The following is a 13,551-nucleotide window of genomic DNA, read 5'->3' as shown; positions in this document are numbered from 1 at the left end:
CCCTGTCTCAAAACAAGCAGAGCAAAACAAGGGAGCAAGGCTGTGATTTTCCCAAGACTCTGCTCCAGTCCCCAGGTTTCCAGCACTACCTGTGTGGCTGACAGATCACAGCATGGTGGATAACAGGACTGTAGAAGAAGCAAAGATCTGGGCTAGGCCCAGGCCCAGTGGCATGTGACACTAATTCCAGCACTTGGGAGGACTGGCTGGAGGGTTGCTGAGAAGTTCAAGGCCAACCTAGTCTACAATAGCCCCAGGCCATCCATGGCCACAATATCAAGACACTGTCTCAAAAACAAAACAAAAAATTTGGTCTAGGAATCCAGACTCTTAAATTGGTTCTTGTCTTATAGTTTTGAGAAATCACTTCCTGTTGGGTTTCAAACCTGGGACAAACGGCTGAGGTACTACTTAATATATCAAAGTGGTCGCTAGGGCCGTTCTCCCTGTATCCCTCAGTCCCTCCTGGCTGGCTTCTCTCTCCTTTTCCCCCCCCTTTCCCCCTCTCCTCATAAGGCTCTTCCTCCCCCTTCCCCGCTCTCCTCATAAGACTCTTCCAGGTGTCCCTGGCTCTGGCTACACTCTCCCACAGTAGGACCATTCATGTTCCTTTCATTTTTCTTATTCACTTCCTACTAAATAAGTATTAATAACTGAATTTCCAGCTCAACGGGATGCTTACAACCAGTAATATACATCAATAGCAAACACTGGTTTGAAGTATTAGTATATAGCACAGTAGACTGGTCACCTTAGACCTCCTGAACTTCTTGTCTTTTTCTGTGTGATCCCAGCACTGAGGAAATTGAGGTGAGCCACAGTTCAAGGCTATGGTGGGGGCTACACAGTAAGACCCTATCTTTAAAGAAAGCTCAAGGCCATCCTGGTCTACAGAGTTCCAGGACAGCAAGGGTTACATTGTCTCGTAAAACAGAATAAAAAATAAAAAAATTATAAAGAACACTTCTTGGATGCATTGTTAAAACTGTTTAAATTCTAATTCCTAGCCAAGCACAGTCCACCCACCTTTAATCCCAGCACATGAGAAGTGGAGGCAGAGGAAGGCAAATCAGGTCATTCTCTGGCTGTGGTAATATATGCCTGTAAGCCCGTCTCCTGGCTAAAACAGGAAGATTGCCAGCCTGTGCTACATAGTAAAACCCCATTTTAAAATTCCATCCCAATACTGAAAAGGAAAGAAGCTACTGGATACGTTACAACATGAATGAACTGAGAGAGTCCAATAGTATGAGGTTTGGGACTAGCAGTATTACCTCAGGGGTAATGACTAGAATTAATAAGGACCTAAATTTGATCACAAACAGTCCACAGAAACAAAATATATTAGTGGTTGCCTAGCGCTCAGGATTTGGGGAGTGGACTATTAATGAATCTAAAGGAGAGGAGAGTTGGGAATATTCCAAAAACCTTAAATGGCTTTATAGTAAAAAACAAACAAACAAACAAAAAAAACCCAGAGCTAGACATCAGGGCGAAAACTGAAAGATCAGAAAAGCAGAGCAAGCCACAGCCACCACCTCTTACCTCACCAGCTCCTCAGCCCGAAAAAGCCTGCAAGAGCAAATTCCTGTCTCCTGCCGCCTTATATTCCTTTCTCTGCCCAGCCCTATCACTTCCTGTCTCAACCTTCCTGGTGCTGGGATTAAAGGTGTGCACCATGGGCGGTCCTCTGTGGCGAACTCTGTGGCTGGCTCTGTCCTTTGATCTTCAGGAAAGCTTTATTTCTTAGATTAGAAATATATCATGCCGGGAGGTGGTGGTGGCACACACCTTTAATCCCAGCACTCGAGAGGCAGAGCCAAGCGGATCTCTGAGAGTTCCAGGCCAGCCTGGTCTAAAGAGTGAGTTACAGGAAAGATGCAAAGCTACACAGAGAAACCTTGTCTTGAAAAACCAAAAAAAAAAAAAAAAAAAAAGGGGGTGCTGGAGAGATGGCTCAGAGGTTAAGAGCACTGTCTGCTCTTCCAGAAGTCCTGAGTTCAATTCCCAGCAACCACATGGTGGCTCACAACCATCTGTAATGAGATCTGATGCCCTCTTCTGGCATATGGCAAACTTGCAGAAAGAACACTGTTCACATAATAAAATAAATCTTAAAAAAAAAAAAAAGAAGAAATATATCACCACAGGGGAAGAATCTTTGGGGGGGATTATGAAAAATATTCTAAAATTAAGTAATAGTTGCACACTTCTTCAGATACTAAAACAACAAAGCTTTGAACTGTACTTATTAATTTATTTGATAGTACTAGTGATTGGATCTAGGCCCTATGAATGTTCATCAAGGAATATCCACTGTGCTATATCCTTGCCAGTTTTTTTTAAGATTTATTTATTTATTATATATACAGCATGTATCCCTGCAGGCCAGAAAAGGGCACTAGATCTCATTACAGATGGTTGTGAGCCACCATGTGGTTGCTGGGAATTGAACTCAGGACCTCTGGAAGAGCAGTCAGTGCTCTTATCCTCTGAGCCATCTCTCCAGCCCTGTTTGTTTGTTTTTAACATAATGAAAATGGATTTACTAAGGAAAAGAAAGAACCTCTGAGGATGGGAGGGACCCTAACAGAATGCACACCCACCTTGAGACTTAGTCTCATTATGAAGACCTGGCTGTTCTGGAACTCATTATGTAGACCAGGCTGACTTTGAACTCATAGAGATTCTCCTGCCTCTGCCTCCAAGTACTGAGATCAAAGGTGTGTGCCACCACACTGAGTTCTCCAGTTTCTACAGAAAGGGTCTTAGGTAGTATGAGGTTTGGATATGGCTGGCCTTAAACTTGTTATAAAAGGGATGCACCACTTTGATGTCTGTTTGCTTTTTATACTTTAAATTGGACTTTAATGTATTGTACTTTAAAATGTCTCGAAAAACCAAAAAAAAAAAAAAAAAAAGGCTGGAGAGATGACTCAGAGGTTAAGAGCACTGTCTGCTCTTCCAGAGGTCCTGAGTTCAATTCCCAGCAACCACATGGGAATGTATATAAATAAGAGATGTCTAACTTTTTGGCTTCTCTAGATTACAACAAAGAATAGTTGACATTTGCTAAATACAGAAACATTAATAAAAGCTGACAAGCCGGGCAGTGCTGGCGTCCGCCTTTAGTCCCAGCACTCAGGAGGCAGAGGCAGGCGGATCTCTGTGAGTTCCAGGTTACCATGGTCTACATAGAGAGTTCCAGGACAGCCAGGGCTCCATAGAGAAACCAGCTCAAAAACAAAAAAAACAAAAAAGCAAACAAACAAAAAAGCCATCCAATAGGTCCCATGTTTGCTAACTTTAATAAAGTGAGCGTATTTAAGTAATAAAATTTCACTGATTAATCATACTTCTGAGTCAGAGCCTGTATTTTGGTGTAAGCCTTGGGATTTTTTTTATTTATTATTTATTTTTTTTTTGGTTTTTCGAGACAGGGTTTCTCTGTGTAGCTTTGCGCCTTTTTCCTGGAACTCACTTGGTAGCCCAGGCTGGCCTCGAACTCACAGAGATCCACCTGGCTCTGCCTCCTGAGTGCTGGGATTAAAGGCGTGCACCACCACCGCCCAGCCACCTTGGGATGTTTTTTACTTCACATTGAATGTAGATGGGCAGCTGAGAAGTCTGGTGATGGCCACTGGGTGGGTGCCGTTGCTAGGGCCTGACCAGCCCATTCAGAGCCTTGGACTTCAGACACAAGTGAATTCCTTACCCATTAGCTGGTGTAAACTCCATCTGGGTTCCTGACTATATTTGCATACTCATCTTCAAAATGAAAAACTTGCCGGGCGGCGGTGGTGGTGCAGGCCTTTAATCCCAGCACTCCGGAGTGATTAAAACCACTTACTGCAGCCGGGAGGTGGTATCATTTCAATGCAAAAAGTTTACATATTTATTAAGTTTTATAATCTGTGAGATGGATGGCATAAAGGGTAAGATCTAAACAACGTTATGAGCTAGTATGCCACACAAGTTAACCACCTGGGTTCTTAACTCAAAGAACGCACTTTTGTGGAAAGGAATATATGATAACAAGTTTTTAATTTTTTTTTTTTTTGTTTTTGAGACAGGGTTTCTCTGTGTAGCTTTGACGCCTTTCCTGGATCTCTCTCTGTAGCCCAGGCTGGCCTCGAATTCACAGAGATCTGCCTGGCTCTCTCTCTCCAGTGCTGGGATTAAAGGTGTACACCACCACCTCCCGGCTGCAGTAAGTGGTTTTAATCACTGAGCCATCTCGCTAGCCCTCTTTGGTTTGGTTTTGTTTGACACAGGGTCTCACTATGTAACTCTGCTGGCCTGGAACTCCCTGTGTAAACCACTCAGATCGCCCTGCCCCTGACTGAATGCTGGGATTAAAGTTGTGGGACACTATTCCTGGCAGGGTTTTGTTTTCTTTTTTTTTTTTTTTGTTTTTTGTTTTTTCGAGACATGGTTTCTCTGTGTAGCTTTGCGCCTTTCCTGGGACTCACTTGGTAGCCCAGGCTGGCCTCGAACTCACAGAGATCCGCCTGGCTCTGCCTCCCGAGTGCTGGGATTAAAGGCATGCGCCACCACTGCCCGGTAAGATTTCTTTTTACTGGGACTAGAGAGATGTCTCAGCAGTTAAGAGCACTGGCTCCTCATGCAGAGGACCCAGGATTGAGCCCTAACTTGTCCATGATGACTCCAATTCCAGGAGTCTGTCTCCTTTTTCTGGCCTCTGAAGGCACATGGCCCACAAATTTATATTCAGAAAAAACACCCATACACATGAAAAAATGCTTAAGATTTATTTTTATTACTTTAAGTTAGGTTATAGATGTGTGCAGTAAATGCAGGTGCCTTCAGAGGCCTGAGGCCTCAGAGATGGAGTCAAAGATGTCCATGAGCGGCCTGACATGGGGGTTAGGAACTCGAACTCAGGTCCTCTGGAAGAGCAGCAAGTACTCTTAACTACTGAACCATCTCTCCAGCCTTGATTTTTTTTATCTTTATGTATATTTTTGTGCATTTTTGTGTGTGAGTGTGGACATTTGTGCACCACATGTGGAGATCAAAATACAACTTCAGGTGTGGGCCCTTGTCCCCACCCCATTTAAAACTGGTCTCAGGCTGGAGAGATGGCTCAGAGGTTAAGAGCACTGACTGCTCTTCCAGAGGTCCTGAGTTCAACTACCAGCAACCACATGGTGGCTCACAACCATCTGTAATGAGATCTGGTGCCCTCTTCTGGTCATACATGCTGTATGCAAAATAAATAAATAAATCTTAAAAAAAAAAAAACTGGGTCTCTTTATTGTATACTGATGCCTATGCCTGCTAGGTGGCCCCCAAACTTCCCGGATTCTCCAGACCCCACTTTACATTCTCAAGTAGGAGCATTTGGGGTTACAGATGTATATTACCTCACTGACTTCATGTGACTTCTGGGGATTCAAACCCAGGTCATCACCCTGGGTGGCAAGTCCTTCCTTACCCTTTGAGCCCACTTATTTATTTATTTATTTATTTATTTATTTATTTATTTATTTATTTATTTATTTATTTTTTGGTTTTTCGAGACAGGGTTTCTCTGTGTAGCTTTGCGCCTTTCCTGGGACTCACTTGGTAGCCCAGGCTGGCCTCGAACTCACAGAGATCCGCCTGGCTCTGCCTCCTGAGTGCTGGGATTAAAGGCGTGCGCCACCACCGCCTGGCCCACTTATTTTTTTAAATATGTTTTTATTTTAAACTTAAAAGAGAAGGGGCTGGAGAGATGCCTCAGTGGTTGGGAGACTGTATTACTGAGTTCAATGCCCAGCACCCCCCTCAGGCATCTCACAATGCCTCTAACTCTGGCTCCAGGGATCCAATGCCTCAGGCCTCTTCATGCAGGAGTGCCTGTGTATCAAAACAAACAGACACACAGGATTAGAAACCTTTGGTTTTTCAGGACAGGGTTTCTCTGTGTAGTCCTGGCTGTCCTGGAACTCACTCTGTAGCCCAGGCTGGCCTTGAACTCAGAGATTCACCTGCCTCTGCTTCCTGAGTGCTGGGACTAAAGGTGTGCACCACCACCACCTCGTTTAAATAAACCTTAAAACAAACAAAGCTGCTGGATGGTGGTGGTGTCTGCGGCACCTTTAGTCCCAGCACTCGGGAGGCAGAGGCAGGTGGATCTCTGTGAGTTCGAGGCCAGCCTGGGCTACAGAGTGAGTTCCAGGACAGCCAGAACTAAACAGAGAAACCCTGTCTTTGAAAAACCAAAATCAAACAAACAAACAAACACAAACAAAGCTGAGTGGCACACTCCTTCAATCCCAGCACTGAGGAGGCGTCAGGCAGATCTCTGTGAGTTCAAGGTCAGCCTGGTTTATGTAGCTACCGACAAGTCAGTCAGGGCTAGCTACATAGTGAAACTCTGCCTAGAAAACTAGTCAAAGAGGGCCTGTGAGATAGCTCAGTGGTTAGAACTGCTTGCCACACAGGCCTAACAACCTGTTAGGTTCAATATCCGGGACTCACAGACGAATCCCCTGACCTTCACACGTATGCCACAGCACACACATCCACATCCACACTAAAAAATCACACACACAAATGATAAAAAGGCAACATCAAACTAGTGGGATATTTGACCTTTTATTTGAGAAATTACTGAACTGACATCTGGTTCAATGGAATTAGCTGCAATTCTGTGAGTTCTCCTCGTGCTCTTCAGCACCATTTTGGTTCGAATTCTTAGTATGCTTAATTCCTGGAAATAGTTACAAATATAAGTGCTGCCAAAAATCGATGACATGAACAAGGTATCTATCACTGTGGAGCCAAGGATAGCTGTCTCTGGAAAGATGGGAACCTATAAAAGTGTACTAAGACTTGCTCCAATTTTTAACTGGTCTAGGCATGGTGGTACATGTCTTTAATCTCTGCACTTGGGAGGCAGAGGCAGGTGGATTTCTGTGAATTCAAAGCCAGCCTGTTCTACAAATAGAGTTTAGAACAGCCAGGGCTATATAGTGAGACCTTCTCAAACAAACAAACACTAACATTTTCACTGCCTACAGAATTGTGTTTAGCAATGTGTCAAAATGCGTTCCTTGTGTATCCCAGCTGGGCACTGGTGTGCACAGCTGAAATCCCATTTTGGAGTCTGAGGCAAAAGGTTTAGGAGCTCATGATTGTCCTTGGCCGCAAAGGGAGTCTGAGACCAGGCTGGTGTTACCAAGACAACAACAAAGAGTAAAATTTGTTTTCCTCAACCTGAGCTGGCAATACTTTTCAGTTTTCTTTGCTTCACTGTTAGGATTTGAAACATTGTATTGTTAATTTGACACAAATTTTGGTTTTGATATCATAAATGATAATGCATTGCAGATCATAAAATCTTTTCGGCATTTGGCATTGGCTTAGCCATCCTTTAAATCTCAATGATATTGCTTTCTTCTTTTTTTTTTCTCCAAGACAAGGTTTCTCTGTGTAGTTTTGGTGCCTGTCTTGGATCTTGCTCTGTAGACCAGTCCGGCCTCGAACTCAGAGATCCGTCTGCCTCCCGGGTGCTGGAATTAAAGGAGTGGGCTACCACTGCCCAGCACAACTTTCTTTTTTTTAAAGACTTAGTTTATCGAGCACCTTTAATCCCAGCACTGGAGAGGCAGAGCCAGGTGGATCTCTGTGAGTTCAAGGCCAGCCTGGTCTACAGAGTGAGTTCCAGGACAGGCTCCAAAGCTACACAGAGAAACCCTGTCTCGAAAAACAAACAAAAGATTTAGTTTAATTATTTTTATTACTTTTAATTACATGCTTGTGTACATGTCTGAGTCCACAGGTATGGGATGCTCCTGGAACTGGAGTTAGACTGTGAGCTGCCTGACTTGGGTGCTGGGAACCAAACTCAGGTTTCCTGCAAGAGCAGCAAGCACTCTTAAAGCCGAGTCAAATTTCCATCCCCTGAGTTATGACTTTATAATAGTCTTTCTTCCCCTAGTTCTGTGATTTTGTCTTTATGATGCAATCCTTAATATGCCCCAAATTGGGCAGCATGGTTTTCAGTTTTTGCCTTTTTAATTTACAGTCTGAAAATTTGCACAAATTCCCTAAATGTTAAGCAGAGTGTCTTACTAGTTAGTTGTCTTGACCAAAAAAAAAAAAAGGACTATCTGCTTTTCATTGATATTCATGTGTATTTGTTTGTAGGTGGGGGATTTTATTTTCTTTTTTGAATTTGTAGAAACCATGCTGGGATTAAATAATAGATGAGGAACAATATTTATTTACATTTATTATGAAAATTAATTGACAAGTTTTAGGACCTTTGACATCTTAGCTGCTAAGGAGGCAAAGGCAGAGGCCCCACTGTAAGGGGCAGCAGAGGATGGGGGTGCAGCCGCTGAGCGGTGGAAATTCCTTTAATAATTCAGGAAGAGGGCTGGAGAGAGGATTCAGTGGTCAAGAGTACTTGCTGCTCTTCAAAAGACAGGGTTTGGTTCCCAGAACCACGCGGTGGTCCCAACCAACCATAACTCCGTTTCCGGGAGATCTGTTGCCTCCTTCAACCTTCACTAGGTATGCGCAGGGTACACACGCTACATGTTTTAACTAAGTTTACAGTTCTGTGCTTGGACACATTCCACACCTATCCTGGGTCGTTTGAGGTCCACAAGCCCATGAACTGGATATCTTGATGTGGGGTCTCAGTGATAGAGAGCTTGCTTAGCAAGCTATAGGCTCTAGATCCAACCCCTATTGTCATAAGGAAACAAACTATGAATGTGAGAATATCCAGTGCTAAGGAACACAGTCATGACAACAGGGCCCGGCACTGCTTCTAGGTGATGCACTGCCCTGAACAGGACCGACCGGGTGATTCCACTGCAGGAAGGGGGCCAAGAAGGCAGAGGCTGCTGCTCTCACACAGAGGGGCATGGCAGTGGTATGAACCAGGTGGGGGCAGAGGGGATGGGGAGAAACAAATGGAGGTGAGGATGAGGGATTGACAGGATCCAGAGAGACTGAGCCTCTGAGGAAGGAGCGGTAGAGTTCAAGACAGAGGTCTCTCATTCAACTGTGTGAGAGAATCCCAGAGCTTTTCAGCTGTGAGTTTAGGCGGAAGTCTGAGCTGAAAGGATCAAACTCAACTCCTAGTCAGCTCGCACCTGATGGTGTGGGAGTAGCGAGGTCCATACACAGACACAAGCACAAAATTAAATTTGAAAACAAAAATCTCAGCTAGGCCTGGTTGTGTATGACTATAACCTGAGCACTTGAGAGGAATAAATAGGAGAATTACTTGCTCAAAGCTAACCAGTCTAGGCTATAAAGAGACCCTGAGTCAAAACAAACAAACAAACAAACCAGACTGCAGAGATGGCTCAGTGGTTAAGAAGACCAGATTCAATTTATTTATTTATTTTATTAAAGATTTATTTATTTAAGCCGGGCGGTGGTGGCGCACGCCTTTAATCCCAGCACTCAGGAGGCAGAGCCAGGCGGATCTCTGTGAGTTCGAGGCCAGCCTGGGCTACCAAGTGAGTTCCAGGAAAGGCGCAAAGCTACACAGAGAAACCCTGTCTCGAAAAACCAAAAAAAAAAAAAAAAAAAAAAAAAAGATTTATTTATTTATTATGTACATAGTGTTCTGTCAGCACGTATCTCTGCAGGCCAGAAGAGGGCTCCAGATCTCATTACAGATGGTCATAAGCTACCATGTGATTGCTGGGAATTGAACTCAGGACCTTTGGAAGAGCAAGCAGTGCTCTTAACCTCTGAGCCATTTCTCCAGCCCCCAGATTCAATTTCTAGCACTCAGAAGGTGACTCACGATAGTTTGTCCAGTTCCAGGGTACCCAGCGCCCTCTTCTGGCCTCCCCTGGCACTGCACACACATGACAGACATAAATGCAGGCAAAACACCCATACACACAAAAATCAATCAATCAATCTTAAAAAACAAAATCAAAATAGGGCTGAAGAGATGGCTCAATGGTTAAGACATTTGCCACTAAGCCTGTATTCCATCCCCAGAAGCCCCGTGGTAGAAGGAGACCTTAACTCCTGCAAATTGTCCTCTGACCTCCACATGAGCACTGTGGGGTGTGTGTGTGTGTGTGTGTGTGTGTGTGTGTGTGCAAGCACTCAAAAATACATAAAATACATGTTAAACAAAACCAAAAAAGGGACTGAAGAGATGTCTTAGAGGTTAAGAGAACTGGCTGCTCTTTCAGAGGACCTGGGTTCGATTCCCAGCACCCACATGATGGCTCACAACCATGTGCACTTAATGTTCTCTTCAGGCTCAAAGAGCAACAGGCCTGTGGGGGCTGTGGTGCTGAACGCCTTTAATCCCAGCACTTGAGAGGCAGAAAGAAGCAGGTTGATCTTTGAGTTCGAAGCCAGCTTGGTCTACAAAATGAGTTCCAGAAATGCTATACAAAGAGAAACCCTGTCTCAAAAAACAAAACAACAACAAAGAAAAGATCATTTTCACCGTAACCTCTTTTCATGATTACAAGCACCAGAAAACCTAAGGCATCTGAACGGCTTAGCTCACCCACAGCACAGTGAGTACTCAATACATTGTAGTTCTTCTCTGCCATTATGAATGGGTTGAACTTTATTTATTTATTTTTTTAAAAATTTATTTATTATGTATACAATGTTCTGTCTGCACATATCCCTGCAGGCCAGAAGAGGGCACCAGATCTCATTACAGATGGTTTTGAGCCACCATGTGGTTGCTGGGAATTGAACTCAGGACCATTTGGAAGAACAAGCAGTGCTCTTAACCTCTGAGCCATCTCTCCAGCCCCTGGGTTGAACTTTAAAAGCTCTGGAGAACAGGCTTAGGACCATTTGGGGGCCTTTAATTCTCCCTGTCATGTGAGGACAGTGCACAAGACACCTTGTTGGAGGAAAAAAAACCACAATACAGCAAGGCATGGTGGCCCATGCTTTTGATTTCAGTATCGGGAGGGAGAGGAGCGGTTCTCCATGATTTGAGGCCAGCCTGGTCTACACAGTGAGTTCCAGACCAGTCATGGCTACATCGTGAGCCCTGTCTCAAAAACAAAAAGAAAAATATTCTGGAGAGAAGGCTCAGAAGTTGTGAGCACTGGCTGCTCTTGCAGCGGACCTGGGTTCCGTTCCCAGCACCTACATGGTGGCTCGCAATGGGCTGTGATTCTAGTTCCAGGGGACCTGACACCCCTTTTGGCACTGACTGCACGTGGTGCATAGGCATACACACAAGCGGAATTCATTAATGAATGAATTAAAAAAAAAAAAAAAAAAGCATCTTTAACCCCAGCACTCAGGAGGCAGAGTCAGGCTGATCTCTGTGAGTTCCAGGCCAGCCTGGTCTACAGAGTGAGTTCCAGGCCGGCCAGCACTACACGGGGTGGGGGTTGGGGGTGGGGGTGGAGGAAGATACCTTGGGAACAGAACCCAAGGCCTCCAACAAGACACTGAAACTGCCTTGGTCTTGGACTTCTAGAACAGCAAGGAAAAAATTTCTATTATGTATTACTACCAGCTAAAAGGAAAATTATGAGATAGAAGTTCCAAGAGGCCGGGCAGTGGTGGTGCACACCTTTAATCCCAGCACTCGGGAGGCAGAGCCAGGCGGATCTCTGTGAGTTCGAGACCAGCCTGGGCTACCAAGTGAGTTCCAGGAAAGGCGCAAAGCTACACAGAGAAACCCTGTCTCGGAAAACCAAAAAAAAAAAAAAAAAAAAAGAAGTTCCAAGAAAGAGGTGGTAAACAAGGGTATCAGAGGTAACAGATGGGATGGAGTGGCGGTGGGTGGAGAAAGGGCACGGCTTGGCAGGGTGCCAGCAGCTCTAGGGAAGGCAGAGGTGAGGGTAGCTAAGATGTGAGAGGAGGAAGTGACAATGGCCATAGGTATGGGACAGCCTAAGCTAAGAAACAAGAGCGCAGCTGTAAAAGAGAGGAAAGAAGCCACACACTCCTATGCGAGCCTTTAATCCCAGCACTCGGGAGGCAGAGGCAGGGTCTCTGAGTTTGAGGCTAGCCTGGTCTACAGAGCGAGTTCCAGGACAGCCAGGGATACACAGAGAAACCCTGTCTTGAAAACCAAAACAAACAAAAAAGGGGGGGGGGGTGGAGGTTGGGGACGAGAGAGTGGCGTGGTGGAGCACACCTTTAATCCCAGTACAGGGAGGAAGGGGCAGAAGGATCGCCACAGGATGAAGACGGGCCTGGCTACGCACTGAGCCCCAGGCCAAGAAGAGCTACATAGCAGGACGCCATCTTAACCACTTTCCTCCAAGCAAAGAAAAGAGGGAGGGAAAACAATTTGGGTAACCCCCCCCCCAAAAAAAAAAAAACCAAAAAACCAAGTTGGAGAGGAAAGTCCCTGGAAGTTCATGCTGAGAGGGGACGCAGGTGACACTAGCTTTTTGTTTGTTTGAAAACAAGGTTTCTCTGTGTTGCCCTGGTTGTCCTGAAACTCTTTAGACCAGGCTAGCCTCAAACTCACAGAGCTCCACCTGCCTCTGCCTCTGCCCCCGCCCCCAGAGTGCTGGGATTAAAGGCGGGCGCCACCATCACCCTAGCTACACTAGCCTTTTAATGTTGAAATATCTAAAATAAATGCCACCAGTTTTCACCTTTGCTTTGGCGAGCCTTAGCACCCAGGGGAGACTGTTCTGAAATGAGGGTAAGGAATGGCCATGAGTGACTGTGGTCACACTGGGAACCTAACTCAGCGAGGGAGAAGAGGGGAGCTTAAGTTTGGCTTTGTTCACAAGGCTGAGTACATGGCTTAGAGAGGACTGTCTCAGGGTCTGGCCGGAGGTGGGAAGGACTCAGGATTGGAGACAGGTTTGCGAGCTATCAGGAAGTGGGTACTTAGGGCCAGCGGGGTGCTCATCAGGGAAAGGCATCTGCTGCAAAGCTTTACCACCTGCGTTTGACCCACGAGGCACACGTGGTGGAAGGAGAGAGCTGACTCCTGCAAGCGGCCTCTGACCTCCACACGCACTCTGGCATATGCTCCTCCAATGAGTAATTACGATTTAGAAAGGAAAAAAAAGTGAGTGTTTTGCCTGCGTGTATGCAAATGCATCACCCGCTTGCAGGGCCTGATAAGGCCAATAGAGGGTGTCAGGTCCCCTGAGGTAGAGATGGTTATTAGCCACCATGTGGATGCTGCAAACCAAATCCAGGTTCTCTGCAAGAGCAGCAAGCACTCTTAAACGCTGAGCCATCTCTCCATCCTCTAAAAAATGTAATATTTTGTTTACTTATTTTATTTTATTTTTTTGAGGCAGATCTCTCTCTATAACCCTAGCTGTCCTGGAACTCATTATGTGTACCAGGCTGGCTTCAAACTCAGAGCTCCATTTGCCTGTGCCTTCTGAGTGCTGGGATTAAAGGTGTGCACCACTACACCTAGCTAATAAGTATAAATTTTAATAGATTAAAAAGAAAGTGATCACCAAAGCCAGAGAATAAATAAAATTTATCTACGAGCGATAGAACATAGCCCCCGGAGATGTTAGCCGTCCTGAGATTGTGTAGGGCAAGCTGTAAAAAAAGAGGCTGAGGGGTTCGAGAGGGCTGGGGTGTGGA

This window comes from Peromyscus californicus, unplaced genomic scaffold (assembly GCF_007827085.1).
Source record: "Peromyscus californicus insignis strain IS unplaced genomic scaffold, ASM782708v3 Scaffold_3__1_contigs__length_106647218, whole genome shotgun sequence".
Taxonomy (NCBI): Eukaryota; Metazoa; Chordata; class Mammalia; order Rodentia; family Cricetidae; genus Peromyscus; species Peromyscus californicus.
This window is presented reverse-complemented; position numbering follows the sequence as displayed.